The sequence below is a fragment of the Dermochelys coriacea genome, chromosome 1 (genome assembly GCF_009764565.3).
Source record: "Dermochelys coriacea isolate rDerCor1 chromosome 1, rDerCor1.pri.v4, whole genome shotgun sequence".
Lineage (NCBI taxonomy): Eukaryota > Metazoa > Chordata > Testudines > Dermochelyidae > Dermochelys > Dermochelys coriacea.
Window position 1 is genome coordinate 125,330,138 of NC_050068.2, and position 22,161 is coordinate 125,352,298.

At 42.2% G+C, this 22,161-nt stretch overlaps 1 pseudogene; it reads left to right on the forward strand.

Moving 5' to 3' along the window:
* Positions 1-1,729: 1,729 nt before the first annotated feature.
* Positions 1,730-16,504, forward strand: LOC119847765 (annotated as a pseudogene).
* The last annotated feature ends 5,657 nt before the right edge of the window (positions 16,505-22,161 follow it).

Below are 22,161 nucleotides of genomic sequence, written 5' to 3' on the forward strand. Positions count from 1 at the left end.
ATATTACATTTTGGGTATAACAACTGATAGTTTTGTGCTGGTATAGGTGGCAATGCTTGGCTAAATATACCTGGAAAAGGTAATTTTGAACTGATCTGGGATTATTTGTCTGAATTTCTAAATTCTGCTTTAGAATTGTGTGCTTGAACTGACATGAGCATTCCATAAATCCACGGGCAGATAAACTTGACTGGAGATAAATAAGGATCTATATTTAATGAGCTATAGTTCCACACTGGTGCTAAAATCACCCACTCAGAACAGCATAGAATTAGGACAGAAGTTTGCCATTGTACCATGGTTATGATTAGACCCTGAATTAATGCAACTGATTTATTATGTCTTGATAAACTGAACATCCCCTGTTCAGGTTTTTGACATTTTGTAAACACTATCATCTAAACATCTTTATTTTGCTTTCTGTAACTTCTCATTAGCTTTTAAAATGCAATTTTGGCTGATAAAATACATAGTAATTCTCCTGTCTGTACTTTATAGACAGAGAGCCTACAGACAGAGACAGAACAGTGAGAAACCTAATAGAAGTAACTGGCTGATTTAAATTCTTCAACCAGTCAGTCCGCGCCACTGTGGGGCACCCCGGTCCCTCCACCTGCACTGGCTAGTGCGCCGTGATGGGCGGACACTCAGGCCAGAGGCTGCTCTCAGTAACTCCTGCCTTCTTCCCAGGCTTACTTCTACTGTTGCTCATGACACTCAACCTAAGTTTAGGCCTAAATTATTACAAGGATTCTGGGCTACGTATAAATGTACAGAATACTATTATTAATTAAATTAATATTTTCTGTGTCTTCATGTCCAACATGTTACATACACTTACATTGCCTTTCTAGTGTGTTTTTTATAACATAGCTTTCTCACAACTAATAATAGGGGTAGTGATAAGGGAGGGGCTTGCAGGGGATTATACCCACTCTAAAATTTGCCTTGGCCCCCCCGTAGCCCACCCCCAGTAGCAGTTGCTGCTCTGTGGCCGCCAGGCTCTGAAAGCAGAGCAGACAAAGCGGCAGCTACTATCCAGGTGCTCACCTCCAGCAGCTGCTCAGAGGTAAGTCCGGGCAGCGTGGGGGGTCCACAGTGGGGGCAGAGTCTCAAGGAGAGGGCGGCTAAGGTCCACCTTATTGAAATGGATTTTTAATGGCCCACAGCTGGGCAGATTGTAGCTGATACCAGTGAAAATTTGGATTCAATTTGCTCAATGCTCCGCAGTTTATTTGAGAAAGAATCACACAAGCAGTAAAAAGTTATACAATACATAGGGCCCTACCAAATTCACGGTCCATTCTAGCCAATTTCAGGCCATACCAAACTCATGCTTACCACAGTCATTCATATCAATCACAGTAATTCATAATAATAATTTGGCACTGTCCCAACATAATGCTGACAGAACCCAGTCTTGGGGGGGTGGGATTGAACGTGGGACCTCTAGAGCTTAGTGCACGAGCCTCTACTGCATGAGCTAAAAGCCAACTGGCTGTTAGCTAAGGCTGTAAAGCAGATTAATTTTATTTCTCTCTCTACATGGTCTCCGTGCCACTAGATGGGACAGAACAACACACTTCGGCCCCAACCCCCTTGGGGAAGAGGCTAGGGAAGCCCCTGATCAATCAGATTAAGTGAACTACCCAGTGTGATCTGTATCTACTGGAAAATTAGCTTATTTGAACAACTAAGGAAAGAGGATCTCTCACAATGTGCTGAAGGAAAATGAGCTCCACACAAGACCTTGACTATCTTCAGATCATATTTCAATACAACAATGGGTTTTTAGTCTCAAAGGTAAGAATACAAATAATGCTTGGAAATTATATTAAAACTCATCAGGGAGCATCTGCACTTTCTCTTACTCCACTGACCCACCTCCGTTTGCTTTCAGATTATGTTTACTGCCTGTGAATTGAGAGTGTTTGATCTATTGCTGGAGTCAGAAGGGCCCCTGTCTTCAGATGCCATTGCTGAATATTTGGGCACCAGTGCCATCGGAACGGAACGGTTACTTGATGCCTGTGTAGGATTAAAGCTCCTGGGAGTCGAAATGAAAAGTGAAGGAGGTAATATTGTCGGGAAGGTCGAAGACTAACAATTAAATCACTGTTGGTTTTAAAGCCTCATTAAATAGCATGTGCGAGACTGAGTTATAATATTAAACGCCAAAATGCCAGAATGAGGGAAGAGGTACAGTATGATTTGAAAAATCTCAATGCAGCAGATTTACAAAAACTGAACTTGTGTAGGAGTAAGAGAGTAAAACAGATGCATAGTCACTTTTCTACCTCTCCTAAGAACCTTTTTAACGCATTGGACCAAATTCACAAGCAATAGTAATCACCCATGAGTAAGGGAATTTGAGTCTAAGCATCTGTAAGGGAATCTAAGAGAATGTTGTAAGATGTGTAAATATATATATATAGTGTGGAGGCCAGAAGAAGGTATTAGTTACACTAATTTAGACTTCTTTAAGCTCTCCCGCTGACTTGGCCAATTGTCTTTATATCTTTATATTAATTATCCTTATTTCATAAAGTGTAGTTACAGACTTCCTGAGCTAAAGACAAGAGGTCAGATCCTAAGCTGGTATAAACTGGTGGAACTCCATTGAAATTGACAGAGCTATGCCTGTTTACACTGGCTGAAGGTCTGGAACTCTGAAGTGTATTTTAGAAATATTTACAGATAGCTTAGAAAGAGATGTGTTCAGACAAAGTAACCCTGAATGAAAATCCTATGTATACAAAGAATCTTCTTTGCTGTGCGTTCTCCACTTTCAGCCTGAATTGTGCCTGCAGTACACTATTGAGTAGGCAGAAATGAGGAGAAAAGCCCACAGAGAGCAGGAAAAGACTGTACCAGATACAATTAGGGTGACCAGACAGCAAGTTTGAAAAATCGGGATGGGGATGGGGGGTAATAGGAGCCTATATAAGAAAAAGACCCAAAAATCAGGACAGTCCCTATAAAATCGGGACATCTGGTCACCCTAGATACAATATCTATCTACTTTTCCTAATCTGTTGTATTCCGTATGCAGCGAACATCGTGGATCTTTCTGTAAATTCCACTCACACATTTTGCTGACAGAAGCAACAGTAGCATGCTTTAAACAAGAACATTTAAAAAAATTATTTGTATTAAACACAGGAAGCATACAAATGTTGTTATGAGCAGGGTTTTCGAACAATAAATAACTTGTAACATTGTCTTTGGATAATTCCAAAAATCAGCAGTTCCAAATGATCAATTTAAATTAGTGAATGAATTCAGTGTTCATGCCAGGCCCCGTGACACGAACCTCTTCACCTTTCTTGTCCTATCTCGGGGCCTCTCCTTTTGCCCCTCCACCCCCACGAACATGATACAGTTCTGTGGTGACCTAGAATCCTATTTTCGACATCTCAGACTCAAGGAATATTTCCAACACACCTCTGACCAACATATTAACCCACAGAGACCTTCCTGCCAACACTACAAAAAGAAGGATTCTGGGTGGACTCCTCCTGAAGGTCGAAACAGCAGCCTGGATTTCTACATAGACTGCTTCCGCCGACGTGCACGAGCTGAAATTGTGGAAAAGCAGCATCGCTTACCCCATAACCTCAGCCATGCAGAACACAGTGCCATCCACAGCCTCAGAAACAACTCTGACATCATAATCAAAAAGGCTGACAAAGGAGGAGCTGTCGTCATCATGAATAGGTCGGAGTATGAACAAGAGGCTACTAGGCAGCTCTCCAACACCACTTTCTACAAGCCATTACCCTCTGATCCCACTGAGAGTTACCAAAAGAAACTACAGCATTTGCTCAAGAAACTCCCTGAAAAAGCACACTATGGATGTAGAAGCCCTCTACACCAACATTCCACACAAAGATGGACTACAAGCCGTCAGGAACAGTATCCCCGATACTGTCACGGCTAACCTGGTGGCAGAACTTTGTGACTTTGTCCTGACCCATAACTATTTCACATTTGGTGACAATGTATACCTTCAAATCAGCGGCACTGCGATGGGTACCCGCATGGCCCCACAGTATGCCAACATTTTTATGGCTGACTTAGAACAACGCTTCCTCAGCTCTCGTCCCCTAATGCCCCTACTCTACTTGCGCTACATTGATGACATCTTCATCATCTGGACCCATGGAAAAGAAGCTCTTGAGGAATTCCACCATGATTTCAACAATTTCCATCCCACCATCAACCTCAGCCTGGACCAGTCCACACAAGAGATCCACTTCCTGGACACTACGGTGCTAATAAGCGATGGTCACATAAACACCACCCGAAATCGGAAACCTACTGACCGCTATTCCTACCTACATGCCTCTAGCTTTCATCCAGATCATACCACTCGATCCATTGTCTACAGCCAAGCGCTACGATATAACCGCATTTGCTCCAACCCCTCAGACAGAGACAAACACCTACAAGATCTCTATCATGCATTCCTACAACTACAATACCCACCTACTGAAGTGAAGAAACAGATTGACAAAGCCAGAAGAATACCCAGAAGTCACCTACTACAGGACAGGCCCAACAAAGAAAACAACAGAACACCACTAGCCATCACCTTCAGCCCCCAACTAAAACCTCTCCAACGCATCATCAAGGATCTACAACCTATCCTGAAGGACAAGCCATCGCTCTCTCAGATCTTGGGAGACAGACCAGTCCTTGCTTACAGACAGCCCCCCAATCTGAAGCAAATACTCACCAGCAACCACACACCACACAACAGAACCACTAACCCAGGAACCTATCCTTGCAACAAAGCCCGTTGCGAACTCTGTCCACATATCTATTCAGGGGATACCATCATAGGGCCTAATCACATCAGCCACACTATCAGAGGCTCGTTCACCTGCGCATCTACCAATGTGATATAGGCCATCATGTGCCAGCAATGCCCCTCTACCATGTACATTGGCCAAACTGGACAGTCTCTACGTAAAAGAATGAATGGACACAAATCAGACGTCAAGAATTATAACATTCAAAAACCAGTTGGAGAACACTTCAATCTCTCTGGTCACTCGATCACAGACCTAAGAGTGGCTATACTTCAACAAAAAAGCTTCAAAAACAGACTCCAACGAGAGACTGCTGAATTGGAATTAATTTGCAAACTGGATACAATTAACTTAGGCTTGAATAGAGACTGAGAATGGATGAGTCATTACACAAAGTAAAACTATTTCCCCATGGTATTTCTCCCTCCCACCCCACCCCCCACTGTTCCTCTGATATTCTTGTTAACTGCTGGAATTAGCCTCCCTTGCTTGTCACCATGAAAGGTTTTCCTCCTTCCCCCCCCTGCTGTTGGTGATGGCTTATCTTAAGTGATCACTCTCCTTACAGTGTGTAGGATAAACCCATTGTTTCATGTTCTCTGTGTGTGTGTATATAAATCTCTCCTCTGTTTTTTCCACCAAATGCATCCGATGAAGTGAGCTGTAGCTCACGAAAGCTTATGCTCTAATAAATTTGTTAGTCTCTAAGGTGCCACAAGTACTCCTTTTCTTTTTGCTTGTACTTACTTGCAACCTCTCAGATTGCTCCTCATAGATCACACACATACACACACCCTCCCAGCTATCAAGACCCTCTCTCCAGTCCTTCCATGGAAATCAAGCAGTGTTCTAAGGGTTAATATAAACCCACTGGTACACTGGATCCTAAAGTTTATTCTTATTGTGTTTGTTTGCATAGCAGGGGAACTGCTAGGACACACATCCATGAAGAGTGGCCTTTTTACAAATACTTTCTCTTCTTTTAGGTGACATCTATATGTGGAAGTTATTTTGGAATAAGGACGGGGAAATTTAAAGTGCTATAGCCTTTCCACAGTAGAATAAGAGTTGGCTTGTTCCATTTAGCTTGATCCACTTCCAAAATGGATTAAACTAAGCTGTCAACATGGGGAGCTTTTACCAAACAGCTATTTCAGTACATTTCACCATGTAGACGAGCCCTTAGAAATCTGTAGCCACTTCTGAAGCCACCTGCACCCTTTCCATGGCAACCAGGCCAGCTGCAGGAGCACAAATGAGGCAGCATCCACCCTGCTAATAGAAGTTCAGCTGGATGCTTCAGAGGAACTTTTCTCCTTTGTGGCAGCTGCCTGGGTATAGAGCCCACACAGAGACTCTCCTGGAGCTGCCTAGACCCCAGTCTTCCCATCATACACAGTGGAGGAATAGATTTAAAGCCTAATCTGGCTCTCATTGAATTCAGTGGGAGTTTGCCTCTGTGTAAGAGAGAGAACACATTCTATAGCAGCCTATATGTCTGTCCATTAAAGACACATAGTAAGCATAGTTAGAACCCAAAACTTTGCATCTTTGAGATGACTCCCGTAATCAGCCAGTGGCAGTAGATAGCCTCAGAAGTGTCTGAGCTATTCAAGTTAGGGATAATAGGTGGTATTATGTCGTGGGGACTTAACTCTCCCTTTGGTTTCCTCACCAGGCCAAAAAAGACTAGTATGTTAGGTGTTATTGTTTAAATAAAATGTGTTTGAGCACAAACACTAAAAAGCATAGTGGAAAGAGCTGCCACCACAGCCGTATGGTTTATCTACTTTCACAAAGAACTGGTGGTGGTGATGGGGTATGCTTTTTACATCCTGCAATCCTTCACTCCAGTTCTTTCAGAATATGATGGGTAGATATGGTATGCTATGCATGCGTGCCCCCGGGCCCTCCTCCATTCTATCTAGTTTCTTTGTTGCTTTGGTTGCACTCATACAGCTTGTTCTTGTTACAAAGATTATGCTGTAAAACAGGCTTTGCACAATAACAAGTTTGTAAATGTTAACTTACCTTCTTTTTCCTTTTAGCCTTTTACAGGAACCCAGAGCTTTCCAACCTCTATCTTACAAAATCAAGTCCCAAGTCTCAGTATCATAATTTGATGTACTACTCCAAAACCATCTATTTGTGCTGGCACTACCTGACAGATGCTGTGAGGTAAGGAGACGAAATCTTATGTCATTTGTTCAAAATTCATGTGCCAACACCCATTGCAATAAAGCATTTTGCTACATTTGTGAACCTCCTCAGGAAGAGATGTGTCTCTGGGGAAACAAGAGAAAATGAAGATATTGACTGGTAATTGTTTGGGAAGCATGTTGAACTATTACTACATAAGCTTATGTTTGCTAGTGCTTCAGTGGATGAATTCACTGCAGATTCAGGAAACACACTTCTATACTATGCTTCTTTGGTGTGTCCCAAGGGGAACATTTTATCATGATAATAGTTTCTGTGGAGGGAAACCCCCTCGGCCAGGCAAATGATGATGAATAGTGTCTGAGGGATGCTTGCAGGGATCCTAATTGGTTGTGTTGCCAAAGGCAGAAGAAAGTGAGGAAGGAAGTCAGTGTATATTGGGCCAGAATCTCAGCTGGTACAAGTCAGCACAGCTCTTTATGGAGCTATGTCAATTTACACCAGCTGAGGATCTGAGCCCTATCTCTGGTACGTCAAATAGCAGTTGTGTTTCCTTCCTCTTAGTAGTGTTCAATAATGAACATAAAATAATAAGAAAGTAGAGACTGATTTCCTTTCTGAATCTTTTGGTGTGGCACAGACAGCTTTCAGAATGATCAAGCCAAGGGTTTCCCCCCAGCCCCAATTTTTTTTTGGTGGCCTCAGGATGCAGCCAACTCATGATGGTGATCATGCTGCCCTGTGGGCCAGGAACTCCATAGCCACCAGGGGCTGGAGAGCCCAGCTGCCCTCACTACCCTTGCGGGCTCCACTTACCCCATGGATGGGGGCCAGGACCTAGGCAGCCCCAAAGGGGTCCTACTGCCTCACCTGCTGAAGCATTGGGGACCCCAAAGCCCCATTGCCCTGAGAGCCCCGCTGTCCCAGGAATGGGGGCTGAAGTCAGATAGCCTGAGGGGCAGGGGCCTGGAGCCCAGGGGACCCAGCTGCCCCCAGATGGGGGATGGGAGTCTGGCTGAAGCTGCTGCCCTGCGGGCCTTGCTTCCCCAGGGATGTGGGTTGGGAGATTGGCTGCCCCAGGTGGCCCAGTACCCTGCCTCCTGAAGTGCTGGGGCCCCTGAAGCCCTGCCATCCCGGGGCCGAAGTACCTACTGCTGGCAGCCCCATGACGGCACAAAAAGTGGTTGGTGGCCGCATTTCAGAATCACTGATCAAATCAATAACACAAAGGGTAACATTTGTACCTTAATAAGTTGAATAAAATAGGTACCATAATAAGCCGTAATTGTCACCAATGCAGTAAGGTGTTAAAATATAAATACCCCATATTTATTTTTCTTTAAGAGATAGAAAAAAACAGTATGAGCGAGCATTTGGTATTTCATCAGAAGACATCTTTGGGGCTCTCTACAGGTAATAATCAATTTTGGGTCGGGAGTTTTATGCTTTTCTTTTATGTGGATGACTTTTCTATTTTGTATTACCACTTTGACTGTGAAATATGATAATTAGTCCTATTCACATGAAAACCCCATCATTTCAATGGTATCCAGTGTTGAGACTCTCTGGTACGTCTGGTGCTCATCACCTTGGTATCTAAACATCATGTTCTTACTGGCAACCTGTCATGAACAATGTGCTATGGACAATGTTTGGTATAATGGAAAATTCTGTTAAATGAAAAACAGCTGGAGACCCTTAGGCTTAGCATCATAACACACTGCTAGATAAGTGTAACTTTCAGTAAATCTTATTAAAATGTAGGAATATGAAACAGGGTGGATTTATTCTTAATATTTTGAATATCTGTTAATGTAAGTTCATTTTAATAGTGGTCAAAATAGATGATTGTGCATGCTGGCCGAGAAACAGGGTTTAATACAGTATTTCAGCTAAAGGCACCAGTTATATGATGCTAGCCATGAATGAATGTGTCATAATTACTTGTGCTACAAATAATGTTCTTTTAAATGACTAGATAAGAAGAAGAGATGATCAAATTTATGTATTTTTTGAATGCATTTTGGAGTATATATGTCAGAGATGTGATTGCTGCATTTGACCTTTCACCTTTCACTGTCATTTATGATCTGGGAGGTAAGTGTTATCAGAACTTTGAACTGTTTTCTTTGGTAAGCTATGGATACATATTGCACTTGTTCTTCGACCTGTGTGAGTAAAGGAAAAACAGGACAGACTACATGGCCAGGATCAATCACAAGGGAAGCATTTTACATTTTGAGCCAAAGTTGTATAAAAATATGAAAATGATAAAAGCATTAGAAAGCAGAATGTTTTCCTCAGTCTAAAGAACCCCATAGATCTAAGTAGCAGCCTATTTTCCTTCTCACTGGTTTGATAGGTTTTTCTTTTGCCATTTGCTTAAGAAATTCTATCAGAACTGCTTCCAGGCTGATCTTCACTACATTCAGTGACTTCAGGTTGATGAATTGCCTACATACATCTTACCCCAAACAGCTTTAACGTTGTCTCTGTATTTCAATCCTGTCAGAATTTATAGCACCACGCAATCTCCATTTCTACTTCTCCCCCGCTGTTTCACTCTTCCATGCTTCTAAAACACAGAAAGCAGGAATGAAGTCTGGCTAATCTGTTCTAACCATTTTCACTTCTCAACTGCTAAAGCAGTGGTTCTTAACCTTTACTGCAGCCTGCACCCCCTTGGTTCTCAAAAGGTGTTCTCGCACCCCTTATCAAAAAATCATTGAAGTAGGTCAGTTCTTTAAATCTACATATATTTTTTGTTTGTATATTACAGTAATCAATGTTAAAAATGTATAATGTTAATAAATACATAGGTTTGATGAAACAAAGTAGTTGTACTTACGTGCCTATGCTTAATTTGTGTTTTCAATGATTTACCTTCTAAAAATATCTGGCATGTCTCACACCCCCAGAAAGGGCATCTTGCACCCCAGGTTAAGAACCACTACTCTAAAGCCTTTCAGAAAGCCTCAACCAGGGCCGGCTCCAGGCACCAGCAAACCAAGCAGGTGCCTGGGGCGGCCAATGTAAAGGGGTGGCAGGACGTCAGGCTCTGGGGCAGCAATCTGCCCTCAGCGGCGGCGGCGGGAATTTGGCGGCGGGGAAGCAACTGTTCTTCAGTCGCCAGCAGCAATTCGGTGGCTGCACCATCACTCCGCTTCCGTGTTTGGCGGGCAGGATTCCGCCTCCCCATTCAAGGGCAAGTGTGGTTTTTTTTTTTGCTACTTGGGGCGGCAAAAACGCTGGAACTGGCCTCAACTGTGCATTATTTTTCCTTGCAATGGCCTTACCAATGGTTTTCTGACTAATATTGATGACAATTTTCCGCTGGAGCCATTCATTGCATTAGAACAGCCTCTGCCAATGTATTTCCTTTATGGCAGCAAATATAGCCTTATAGTTTGGATGTCAAAATTCTGCAGTCACACCACAATCACTTCTGTGTTTTTCGTGAGCCAAGTGAGGTATTAAAATTTGCTACATGATGATGATGATGGTGGTGTTTTCACTGTCATTTATTATTATTTTAAAGTTTTCTTGACTACATTTGTTGGATTCTTTCCATGTCCATGGCTCTGATTCAGCCTCAATGGGAATTATCATGTATTTAAGGATAGGCCTATGCTTAAGCACCTGGGTGAATCAAGGTCCATAAGCATGATCTGTTCTGCCCTCTGACCATTTCATTTTAAGTAGATCTGGGTGGGAAAATGAATCTCACACTGCAAAAATTTCAAGGTTTTAGAAATAAACTGTATCCCAAATTGGGATGAAAAGCCAAAATCTCAAACATTTTTGCAGAAGGGAAATTCTGCAATACTTCATTTTGGAAACACCAAAGTGTTCCTGGAGGGGGGAGTATTTCAAAGTTTCTCAAATGAAAGATGCTTCTTGAGAGCTCTACTCTGGGGTAACCCCACCACAGGAATTGCTGAGGAGCCAGGGAGCTGGGGCAACCCAGAAAACTGCTCACCAGATGGGCTGCTGGCAAGGTAGGGCAGGCAAGCTGGAAGTAAGTAAGTTATCCTGAAGCTTAACGTATTCATAGCCATGGAATCTTTCCAAATTGTCCCACGCCCCACCCATCACTTGAACACAACTTAAAGTCCCTTTCCCTCCTCCTGCCTTCTCCCTAAGACAAATGTATTGGTTGCCTTGCGATTTCAGTCCTCTGCTTCCTAGACTGGAATCAGTGTTTTATTACAAGGGATTTAAAAGTGTTTTTGGTGGCTGTTTGTATAGAATTAATATTGAAGAGTCACTATTAAATTTGGTAGGCTCAAAATTTGGACCACTTGCTTCCCTCCCATCCTTCTTTCTGTTTGCAAAGTCCTTTTACAGAAAATCTTTCTGTGTCCTTTTTCAGTCTGAATCCAAACCCTAAAATAGTTGATGGGAATTGTCCCATTGACACTGATCTTTAGAGCAGGCTGTTGTTGAATGCTCACTGCCCACAGTCTTACGCAAATGACTGGCTCTGCAGGAACAAACCCATGTGCTTGTGGGATGGAGCAAAAGCAGCAGAAGCAGAGAGAAACCAGGTCAGTTTTCAGTTCATTGTTGTAAACAGTGAGAAAAACATGAATTTAAATATCATGGGGGAAAAATAACCTTGACATATGCTGTCCTTTTAACGTAAACTAACTCAAATTACGCTCCTCACCTGTTTCTTTCCCCCTCTGGGGTTTGTTTCAAACAAAATCTAATCCTGAACAAGGTTGGTATGGCAACTTTTTGAATAGTGAATACTGGATGTGAATCTTTTCCATTTTTTACAATTCAATTATGTTGCTCATGGCTTAGTGCATCATTTCCTATCTGACTAAAGACCTGGCTTTGGTGTAATCCTAATGAGAGGAGGCAAGGGCTTTTCAAAGCCAGCTTGTAGGGAAGGGTTCTAATGCACTGCGGCAGCGGCGTTGCTGATTGTGACTTTGCTGGGACTCAGGATACCTGGGTCCTATCCCAGTTTTGCCCCTGGCCTGCTGGATGACCTTAGACAAGTCATTTCCCCTCTCTGGGCCTCTGTGCACTGGAGATAACAATCTGTGCCCTCCTTTGTAAAGTGCTTTGATATTTATAGATTAATCGCACTATAGACTCATAGACTTTAAGGCCAGCGGGGACCATCATGATCATCTAGTTTAATAGCACTATATAAGAGGCTAAGTATTATTATGCTACATGACTTCCTAATGACTGAAGATGGGAACTTTAAAACAGAAGAATGGACTATCTGTTTGAGTTTCATCTAATGCTGGTGGAAAATTTTTCAGAATATTTTCACTAAAAAATTGAAGTTTCTGTTTTCCAGTGTTCAGAACAGACCCAATTTTATTTGTTTAAATTTTCATGTTTGTTTGAAAACATTGAAATGGTTATCTCCATTTCCTATTTATCAAAATACAGGTTTTCAATGAAAAATACTACTAGTTATTTTTTTTTATTTAAAAAAGTCATAAAGAATTCATGAAAACTAAAACTTAGAAAAAGTCAATATTGCACAAAAATTTCATATTCAGAATGGCCATTTCTTTGAAAGAAAACACTCTTCCTTTGAAAATTTCCAGCCAGCTGTAATTGCATCATACTATGTTGTTTTAAAGCAATACCCTTTATGGTCCAGTGGTTAGATCACAGTACTGGGAAGCAGAAGAATTGGGTCTTATTCCAGAGAGAGGCTGGGAAACCAGGAACAAATCACTTACCTTTTTTGTACTTAGTGTCTCCTTCTATAAAAATGGACACTAACGTTAACCTATCTCACAAGGCAGCATGAGTCTGAGTTCATTGCAGTCTAAGTTTCTGAGATGGAAGATATTATAAAAATGGCCAGTATTGTTATATTTGAGCATTTACCCTGTATTTCACTTTCACTATAAGGATGTGCAGGTGGTTTGGCCCAGGAATGTATTTCTTTGTACCCAAATTCTACAGTCACAATTTATGACCTACCTAAAGTAGTGCAAGTGGCAAAGGAGCGTTTTGTGCCCCCGGAAGAACGTCGGATCACTTTCCATGAAGGTAAACTGGCTTCATTTTGTGTGTGCTCATCTGCAAAGAAAAATGTACTGAAGGGACCATGTTTGATGATAACAGAGTGTAATGAGCAATGTACACCCTGTGGACTTGAAGAAGCTGAGCTATTAGTTGCCTAGGTTGCAAATATATTCCAAGTCCTTGAACATTATCCCTATTAAATAGCAACGTAAAAGGAAAAAACAAACTCCATGCAGTGGCCTTCCTAGCTCTTCCTGGTGTCATCCTGGAGGGAGCGGGGATGTGGATTCACTGAACAATTGTGCGCAGTTCAAAGCATGCTAAATAGTTGAAAACAGTAGGTTGTGTAGATTAGTGCAATGTGACTGGGCACAAAGGCCCATAAAGAAATGCATATTACATTTGAAGGGATAAATGCTGTTGGGTCATGTTACAATATACATGTGACCCATTGCCAGCTGGTTTCTTCTTTAATTAGATTCACCAACCCAGTAACAAAAGAGCTCCTGTCATACCACACTGGTTAACAAGAAGCCGAAACATGCAGTCCCCTTAAGCATTCCAGCCCCTAGTTCCCAATCCAGACAAATAGGTCTTGTACAGTAAGAGATTGTTGAGTGTGACCCAATTCCCCATACATTAAGATTCCTCAATCTCAAAGGATTAGCCACAGATCCCAGGTCACTAAATATTTCAGAACTTACCAAAATCAAGCTGCCAGTCAATGTTTAGCAAACTAACTAAGAATGTATTAAAAATAAAGAAGAGAGTTCTAAAATAGGTAAAAGATGTATACATTACAAACAATTGCTAACTCCTGAGATCAGGTCTGCAGCTTTGATGTAAGAGTCCACAGATTTGCAGAAGTCTCTCTGGCAAACTTCCAAAAGCTTGGAAGGGCCTCAGTCCCTAGTTTAGAATACTTCCTTTGTTATAAATCCACAGTGCAGAGAAGTTTGGAGCAGGAATAAGGCAAGATGGAGTTCTCTCAGCTGTAATTTATACCCTCTGCCATGTGCCTGGAAATTTACTGTACCAAACTAAGCCCACTGTACCTGTACATGGAGAGTTACTGGCCAACATGAATTCTTAGATCACATGTCCCCATCACACGGCCAGACATGTTTTGCTGAATCACAGCAGATGCCATTGGCTCCTTGCTGTCTGAGGCATCCTCAGGAAGAGGCTATCTGGAAAGCTGATTCTTTCTAATAGCCCTTCCACACTTGGAGAGTCCATCCACAATGGGCTGTCGAGACTGGATGTAAACAACCTTGTGGGCTTCACTCCAAGAACAAACGCATTTGAGATACAAATACATAGCCAATATCATAACTTCATGCACAGTGATGATACATGGATTTAAACAGGATTTGTTAGCATGTATCTTTTCCATTGTTATCTTACATGACATACTTTGTACAAAATTTGTTGTAATTGTATAATAGTGATATCAGCTATAATAAATATAGTTATCCTCAATCATATAGCATCATCCATCACACGAGTGTAGGGGTATGTTGGTTTTATGCGTCTAGTTTTACTATTTAAATAGAAATAAATTGTTAATTTTGGAGGGTGAAGGTCAGGAGAGGAGGGGAGAGAAAGAGAAAGTGGACCCAGCAGTGAAGAAGGAGAAAAAGTGGAGAGGACAGGGGATGACCTAAAAGTAAAGACAGAGAAGTGTGACAGATGGCTTATATGGATGAAGCAGACAGGAAATGGAGAGAAAGAGGGAGAGAGAGACAGAGAGAGAGAAATGAAATTGGCATACAAATGGCTGGATAAAGAGCACATCACCAATATCCAATACTGGGAGATTTGCCCCTTAAGTGGGCTGTGAATCCTCAGCATGACAAGCCAGAAGAGTGTAGCTTCCCAGCAAGTCTCACAAACAGTTTTGGAGCAAGCTTGTATTTCTTGTAACGCCAGATTAAAAATGTTTGCTTATTCAGGCCTGTTGTTTGCATTGTTTTCTTTTTGTTACAGGAGATTTTTTTAAAGATCCAATTCCAGAAGCTGATCTATACATTTTGGCTAGGACCCTGCATGTCTGGGCAGAAGACAAGTGTATGCAGCTACTAGCAAAAATCCACAAGGCTTGGTGGCAAGCCTGGTATGTTTTCCTCTTTGCAAAATAGACACTTATATGCATCATTTGTTTGGGACAGGGTTTTTTAAAGAGCCATTTCAATGAAAGACTTTCTTCTTTTACATGAGTGATTTGCATCCGGGCCACATGAGTAAGAATGGCCAACTTGAAAATTTGCTTCTAGTAAGGTTGCCGAGTCTCCTGGATTGTCCTGGAGTCTCCAGGAATTAATGATTAATCTTTAATTAAAGACTGACATCTGACAAGACCTCCATGAATACGTCCATCCAAAATTGGCAACCCTAGCCTCTAGGTTTGGTCATATGCTTTAGACAAGCAAGGTCAAATTTTAAAAGTTATTTAGGTGCCTAATCATGTTGATAGTCAATTCAAATTGACCTATTCAAATTTTGAAAATTGCCAATATGCATTTTTAGGTGCCTAAATTATTTTATTTTAAAACTCTGGCCTATGGGGCTTGATTTTCAGAGATGCTGAGCAACCACACCTCTGGTTCATTTCTGCTGGAGTCAATAAATGTTTCAATCACAGCTAATAGGTTCTCCTTCACTCTCTACTTTGAAGTGCAGGAAATAATAGCTAATTGATGCATAGAATCCCTCTAGCTATTTCATGAACTACTGTAGCAATATAACATGATTTTTCTCTTGATATAAAGGGAATCTCTAAGGTTATGGAAATACCTAAAAATGCAGTTGGAAAATAAGCTTTAGTGTCCCTCTCTGACAAATCAACATGTTTTAAATATTTTTATCCCATTAGGGGGTGGAGTGCTGCTGGTTGAAACACTTTTGAATGAAGACAAAACTGGACCTTTAGAAACCCAGCTTTACTCTATGAACATGTTGGTTCAGGCTGAAGGAAAAGAACGAACGCCAACCGAGTACAGCAAGCTCCTCACTGCAGCTGGTTTCAGAGAGATTCAAGTCAAGAAAACAGGAAAGCTCTATGATGCCATTTTAGGAAGAAAATAATTCTGTCTCCTCTTTCTTGTCTAATGTTACATGTATGAATGCAGGGAAGTAATCAGCTTTTACTAGACCCTACTCATAGTTAACCTTGTCACTTCTTTTTTTACAACAATACACTGTTAGAACATTCACTCCTTATGTATGTTGAGCCTACATGCAGGCCACATGCAGCTCTTTCACAGTAAAGTGCAGCTCGTGTTACCTCCCTACCCCCTTTCTCCACCTACCAGACCCCACCTGCAACTCCCCGTGTTAGCAGGGAGGGGCCCTGCTTTAGCTCTGTGGGGAGAGACAGCAGCAAAAGCTGCACTCTCCCTGCAGCTCCCAGCTGTTTGCTGCTGTCTCTCCCATGGCTGCAGCTACCAGCATGCTGGCTTCAGCAGCTGTCATGCAGAGAGGAGCCCTGGCGACACTATGTGATTGAGTGGGGCCAGCAAACCCTGGCAAAAATCTGGGTGAGCACATGACCCCACGGTATCCCTCCCACGCATTGCCTCTGACTTCTGCCCAGCAGGGAGGGAGGTCTCGGGGCTGCAGCCCCTCGGGGATGTGCTTGCTGGGGCTCAGCACTTCAACGGGAGCGCACCTGAAGCCCTGACCCCTGGCAAGCGCCTCCAGTGGGGCAGAAGCCCTGAGACCTCGCATCCCACATGGCTGAAGCTCCAAGGCCCAGCTGGTGAACCCTGGCTCTCGAACTTCTGAAGATTGTGTTATGTGGCTCAGAGGGTCAGTAAATTTGGCCACCACTGCTACAGGGATTGACAATCTGCTAGTCTGAATGTGACTCTTGTTTGGCTCTTGACTCTAAATGGGGGACTAAATTAATTAACACACGTTTAACAAGAAATAGCATGTGAAAGCAGCTGTGGAAATCTTATACTCCTTGCATTATACATTATTTCTATGCTGTCAGACTTTGTACTTTTCCATTCTTTGCATGTTTAACTTAATGTCTGACTGGCCTGGTTTGTACTCAGCTTTCTTCCTGAAAATATAAACTGTACATCACTGTTGGATGCACTGGGATTCTATGAAAGTTTCTACAGTGTAAAGGAAGTGAACTCCCATGTCAGGATTTGCCATCTTTCAGTTGCATTAAATGTTTCTTAATTCAGTCTCTGACCACAGCAACAAGAAGACAGTCAGTATAATAAAAGGTACCAAATTCAAAACTAATCACATGAGGTAATTTTCCCCACAGTGCCTGTGGGACTCATTGCTACAGGATACCACTGAGGCCAGGAGCTTAGCAGGATCCAGAAAAGGAGTCAACTTTTATATAGATAAGAGTATTGTAATACTCACTTATACAAAGAAAGGAATTTCTGGAACACTGAAAGTAACAACTCTAGCACACATGGGCAGGACTTGACTGTCTGTTAAACCCCCAGATCAGAAACAACACACAAGACAACAGCTTCACACTACGATAGAGACACAGCACTGTATGTTGGTGGGGGTGCTGTGTGCACTGATTACACTATCCAAAGTTGCTGTAGTAAGCATTAACAATGGGGGGAAAAAGGAGTTTTAGAAGGAATAAAAACTCTTATTCCAGCTGAGTATCAGCTGATCTCTGAGTATTGAGAGTTAGAAGGATAATTTTTCTGGAAGGAAGTCACCCCTTACACACCTTAGCCTGGGCTGAACTGAGCCGGGTGGGGTGGAGTTAGGACTCAGCCTCATCTATGGCACTTTAGCTTGCCTCCCCAGATGAAGGCGATGAGTACAGAAGTCATGAGTTGGGGATCATGTGACTAAGAACCAGGCCTGCTGGGAGATATAAGGGCATCCTGGGTTTAGTCAAGAGAAGGACTTCAGACAAAGTAGCTGTGGGCCTAAGTGACTCATTAAAGAGTAAGACCTAGCCAGGAAAGGGCTAATAAGTAGGAGGTCTAGGTTGGCTGTACATAAAGGGGCCCAAGAAGAAAAGTCAGGGTAGTTTGGGTTATGAGGCAATCAGCCCAGTTGTGTAGGCTCCATTGGCTGGACTGATAATAGAAGGTGGGTGCAAATTGTCCCTCCCCTCTCGCTACCTGTTGAGATGGTGTAATTCTCCTTATTAATAAAAGGAAGAAGGGATTGTTAAGAGCCCAAGTGGGAAAGCTGAGTTAATGAAAGGGCTGAAGGACAAATATGGCAGGTCCTGAGAAGAAGGGCTATGTCCAGAATGAGTCTGTGATAAGAAAATGGTTTTGTTTTCTTTGAAATTTAATTTAACTCCAGAAGTGGTGTAAGCTCTATGTCTTAGCTGAAGGGCTAAGTCACTTCAGTGATGTTTGTGCCTAAGAACCCCATATCAGCCTACAAGCTTGTAGATGATAGCTAAGAGAGGAAACTGAGGCAGTAGAATAGTACCAGCCTAGGTAAGTCTCTGCTATATACTTACTGTAGGTTTTCTTAGATCTTCCCCGAAGGACAAAAAACCTTAATTCTGGCATTTCCTAGCTTTTTGAGTATTTGATTTGCAATCCTGCCACTTTATTACTGTAGCTTTTTGTATGTAATTTCAGTATAAAGTGGTGTTTTCTTGAAAGCAGGGTATTATACTACGTATCATTACATCGGGATTATAATTAAAGCTCTGACAATGCCTGTACAGAGCTCCTTGAAGGACTTGGGCTTATTTAAGTACCTTATCTCAGGTCCCTGTTAGATTGAAATGCGAATACTACAAAAGCAGCTGACATACAACGCTATAAAAACACATTTCAATGACATTTGCAAAAAGCACAGACCAGGCGTTCCTAAACTCTTTCACAGTGTAGGCCACTTTTTTAATACACAGGTTGTTTTGTGGCCCCCCTCTCATTCAGAATCACATGCCCCATTCTCTGTCTCATTTGTGATCATGTAACACTCCTGTGGCTACTTTGCTTACAATGGAAAAGCATTTAATTTATTCTGAAATGTCTTAAGGTGATTAAGCAGCTGGAAATAAAGTTAAATAGCACTGACTATTCTACCAGCAAACTTTCCATAGACCATACTTTGGGAGACTTTGCAATAGAGCAGGGTCCTCCTCAGTAAGATATCTAGGTGTTGCTGGGAAGAGTCCTCATAAGATTCCACCTACTGCTATGAGGACAGCATGTTGTATGCTGGGATAGAGAACTTCAGTATAGTTATCTCTATACAACTATGGGCTGTGTGTGTTTGAATCATAAACGTTCGATGGACTTTCCTGATTACACCCTTTTAAATAATAAAATTAGATATTTTATAGTGCTCAGAGCCCCAAGTCAAGTTTTTTTTGTCTGCTAGGCACTTTACAAACACAGAAGTAACTATGTCCCCTCTCTTGCATACACACAAGAATAAGAATGGAAAATTCACTGTAAAACCTTATGGTGTTGTATATGAATTGCATGGTTTGCTAGAAATACTCTTGTGAATCCCTGGCTTTCTGAACTTATCAGTGTACGAATTACAAGCTCCACCCCAGCTGGGACGGTCCTTTTGGTTTTGTGACAGTAAATATTTAGTCAGAAGTGATCATGCAGACTAAAGTAATGGTTTGAGCTTCTGTTTGCAGTGTGCTTTTAAATGCTGGCAAAGCAAGATCATTTCCCGCTTGCATTGATTCCTCCCCCTTCCTTACCCATGAGATGCAACATTCTGCACTACTATGTTATGAGGCTTGGCAATGGCCTTGCTAGTTGCTATTGTGTTGTGAGTAATGTGCTTTGCTCTCATTTGCGTCTTCATAAACAACTAAAGATGTTGTCGTCTTCTTCAGTAAACATGAACACAACCACGCAAAGAAAGGGAAGTTGAAGACTGGTAGAGGTGACATGTTGAGCTGATTCAGAGTTTTTGTTTTTCCTCTCTGTCTTCATCCTTCATAGACAAATACGTCTCTGCTTTCTTTGCACTGTGTCCAGCTGCTATATGTAGCTCAACCAGTGCTTAATTTGTGCCAGGGCTTGCCAGGGCTGAACTCCAGCACCTCCAGGCTTGGCAGTTCATAGCTCTGGCATTTCTGGGCTTGCTGTGTCAATTATGAAAGTAGAAAAATTGCTTGAGCCCCGCAACCTCTTTTATTACAAATTAAGCACTGAGCTCAACCCATCCATTTTCTCTTCTACTCCCCAGGAGTGTGTATTTCATGCCCTGAAATATCTAAATACCTTCTAAATCCCTGGTTTTTTCCCTTCTACTTCTTGTACTTCCTTTTGTTTGTAATAACAAAGAGGGAAGGATAAGTGGAAAAGAGAGAAATAAAGCAGTAAGAGGAAGTTCCTATGGCTAAGGGATTGTACTGAGACTCAGGAGAGTGGGGCACAGTTCCTGGCTATGCCATAGACTAGCTGGGTGTGCAACCCAAAGGTGGAAATAAGCCAACAGTAGCAGTATTCTCAGCTGGCCTCCTGGCTGTGGTTATTTATACCAATCAGCTTATTTAGACCTATGGACTGCACTGAATTTCCTTTGGAAAGTTTGATTTGGGGCCACGCTTTGGAGCTCATAATCATCCTCTGTTCAGCTATATTAAAAAACAAAATTGTGATGAGTCCATTCTCCTTTTAGTTCACACTATCCCTACTACTCAGCCAGACTCACCCTGCGTAAAGATCCATGACCATTGGTATGTAGTGCCTGGACACGTATTTAATAGCTCTCTCTTTTTCATTTAGAGGGCATCATGCTATCTGTCTCTTGGGCACCTAGTTATATTTTTGTTAAGTACACAACTTATTTTGGAAAACCATGTACAGTTCTCTTGCACATCTACAACCTTGCATATTGGGAATTATCACTAGAAGTGCAGGCAAGTGTTAAAGGACAGAGATGTTACTGAGGCCGGTACAACACAATAGAACACCAGCTAGCACTATTGAATGAGCTAGTATTAAAATGATGAACCAGTAAAAAAAGAATCAAAGTGCTGTGAACAAAAAGAAAAATGTGTCTTGGGCAGCGGGTAAAGGAGGCTGGTGGAGACTCAGCCTCCCCAAACCTCTGCTAATGCTCTCCGCTACAGCCCTGGGGCTGGGCTGGACTGTGGCAGGGCTCAGAGCTCCTATGGGTAGCATGGGGCCAGGGCTTGGGGCTTCTCTGCACTACTTCAGATGCTGCAGGCCAGCTGGGGCTTGGGGCTGTTCTGGGCACTGGTGAGCAGGCCGGAGCTTGGGAGGCGGAGGAGCGGGGTGAGGCCATTGGTGGAAGGGGTGGGGCTGGGGGCTAGACACCCTGAACAGGGGATGCACATGCCACCCAGAAAAATTGTAATAGCATGTAAAAGCAAAGACCAGCTAATATTTCAAAATATGCAAAATATTAGGTGACTCTTTTTATAATGAATTTATCTTAGTCAATTTTTGCTGTTCCTTTCCATTTTTTTTGTGCATGTGTTTGGATTTACTTACCTATCAAACCTATAAATTGTTTTTGTGGGTAGGAGCAGTTATCTCATTTGCCAATAGGTGTCACTATTGTTATATTCTTGTTATATAGTTGAACTGTTCACTTTTATTATGTATATAAATGCTGGTGAGAACTATATAATAATGTCCTGTGATGACAGCTAAAAATGTTATATGGCATTCTTTCAAATATTAATGAGGATCAAGATATAACCGCTATAAGAGCCAAGGGTGACACTTTCCTGTGTGTTCTGTGGGAGTAAACGTGCATGTATTATGCAAATTTTGACCAGGATGTTTGTATAGAAGGTAGCAGACTTACATCCCATAATCCTCTTGGTTTTAGTGCATGCCTCCCCTTGTAAGAATCACCATCTCTGGAGCTTTTATTATTATTTAGCAGCAGCCAGGCCAGGCTTGCCAATTTAGGTTCCTGGAGGTTTCGTCACGTGACATGATCTTTAATTAAAGATCAATCTTTAAATTCCTGGAAACTCCAGGACAATCCTGGAGGGTTGGCAACCCTGGACCCTATCTTGCTAGGTGTTGTAGGAACAAAGACTCTCTGCTTCAAAGAGTTTGTCACAATCGGAGACCCTGACCTTGGCTAGGTTTATGCCCCTGTTTAACTTTACAGGCGACAAGCCATTCCACAGGGCTGTTTGCAGTGCATAAAGTTAAATGCTTGCTTAAGTGCTTGCAGGTTTGAGACCTACAGACAAGTCCTAAGA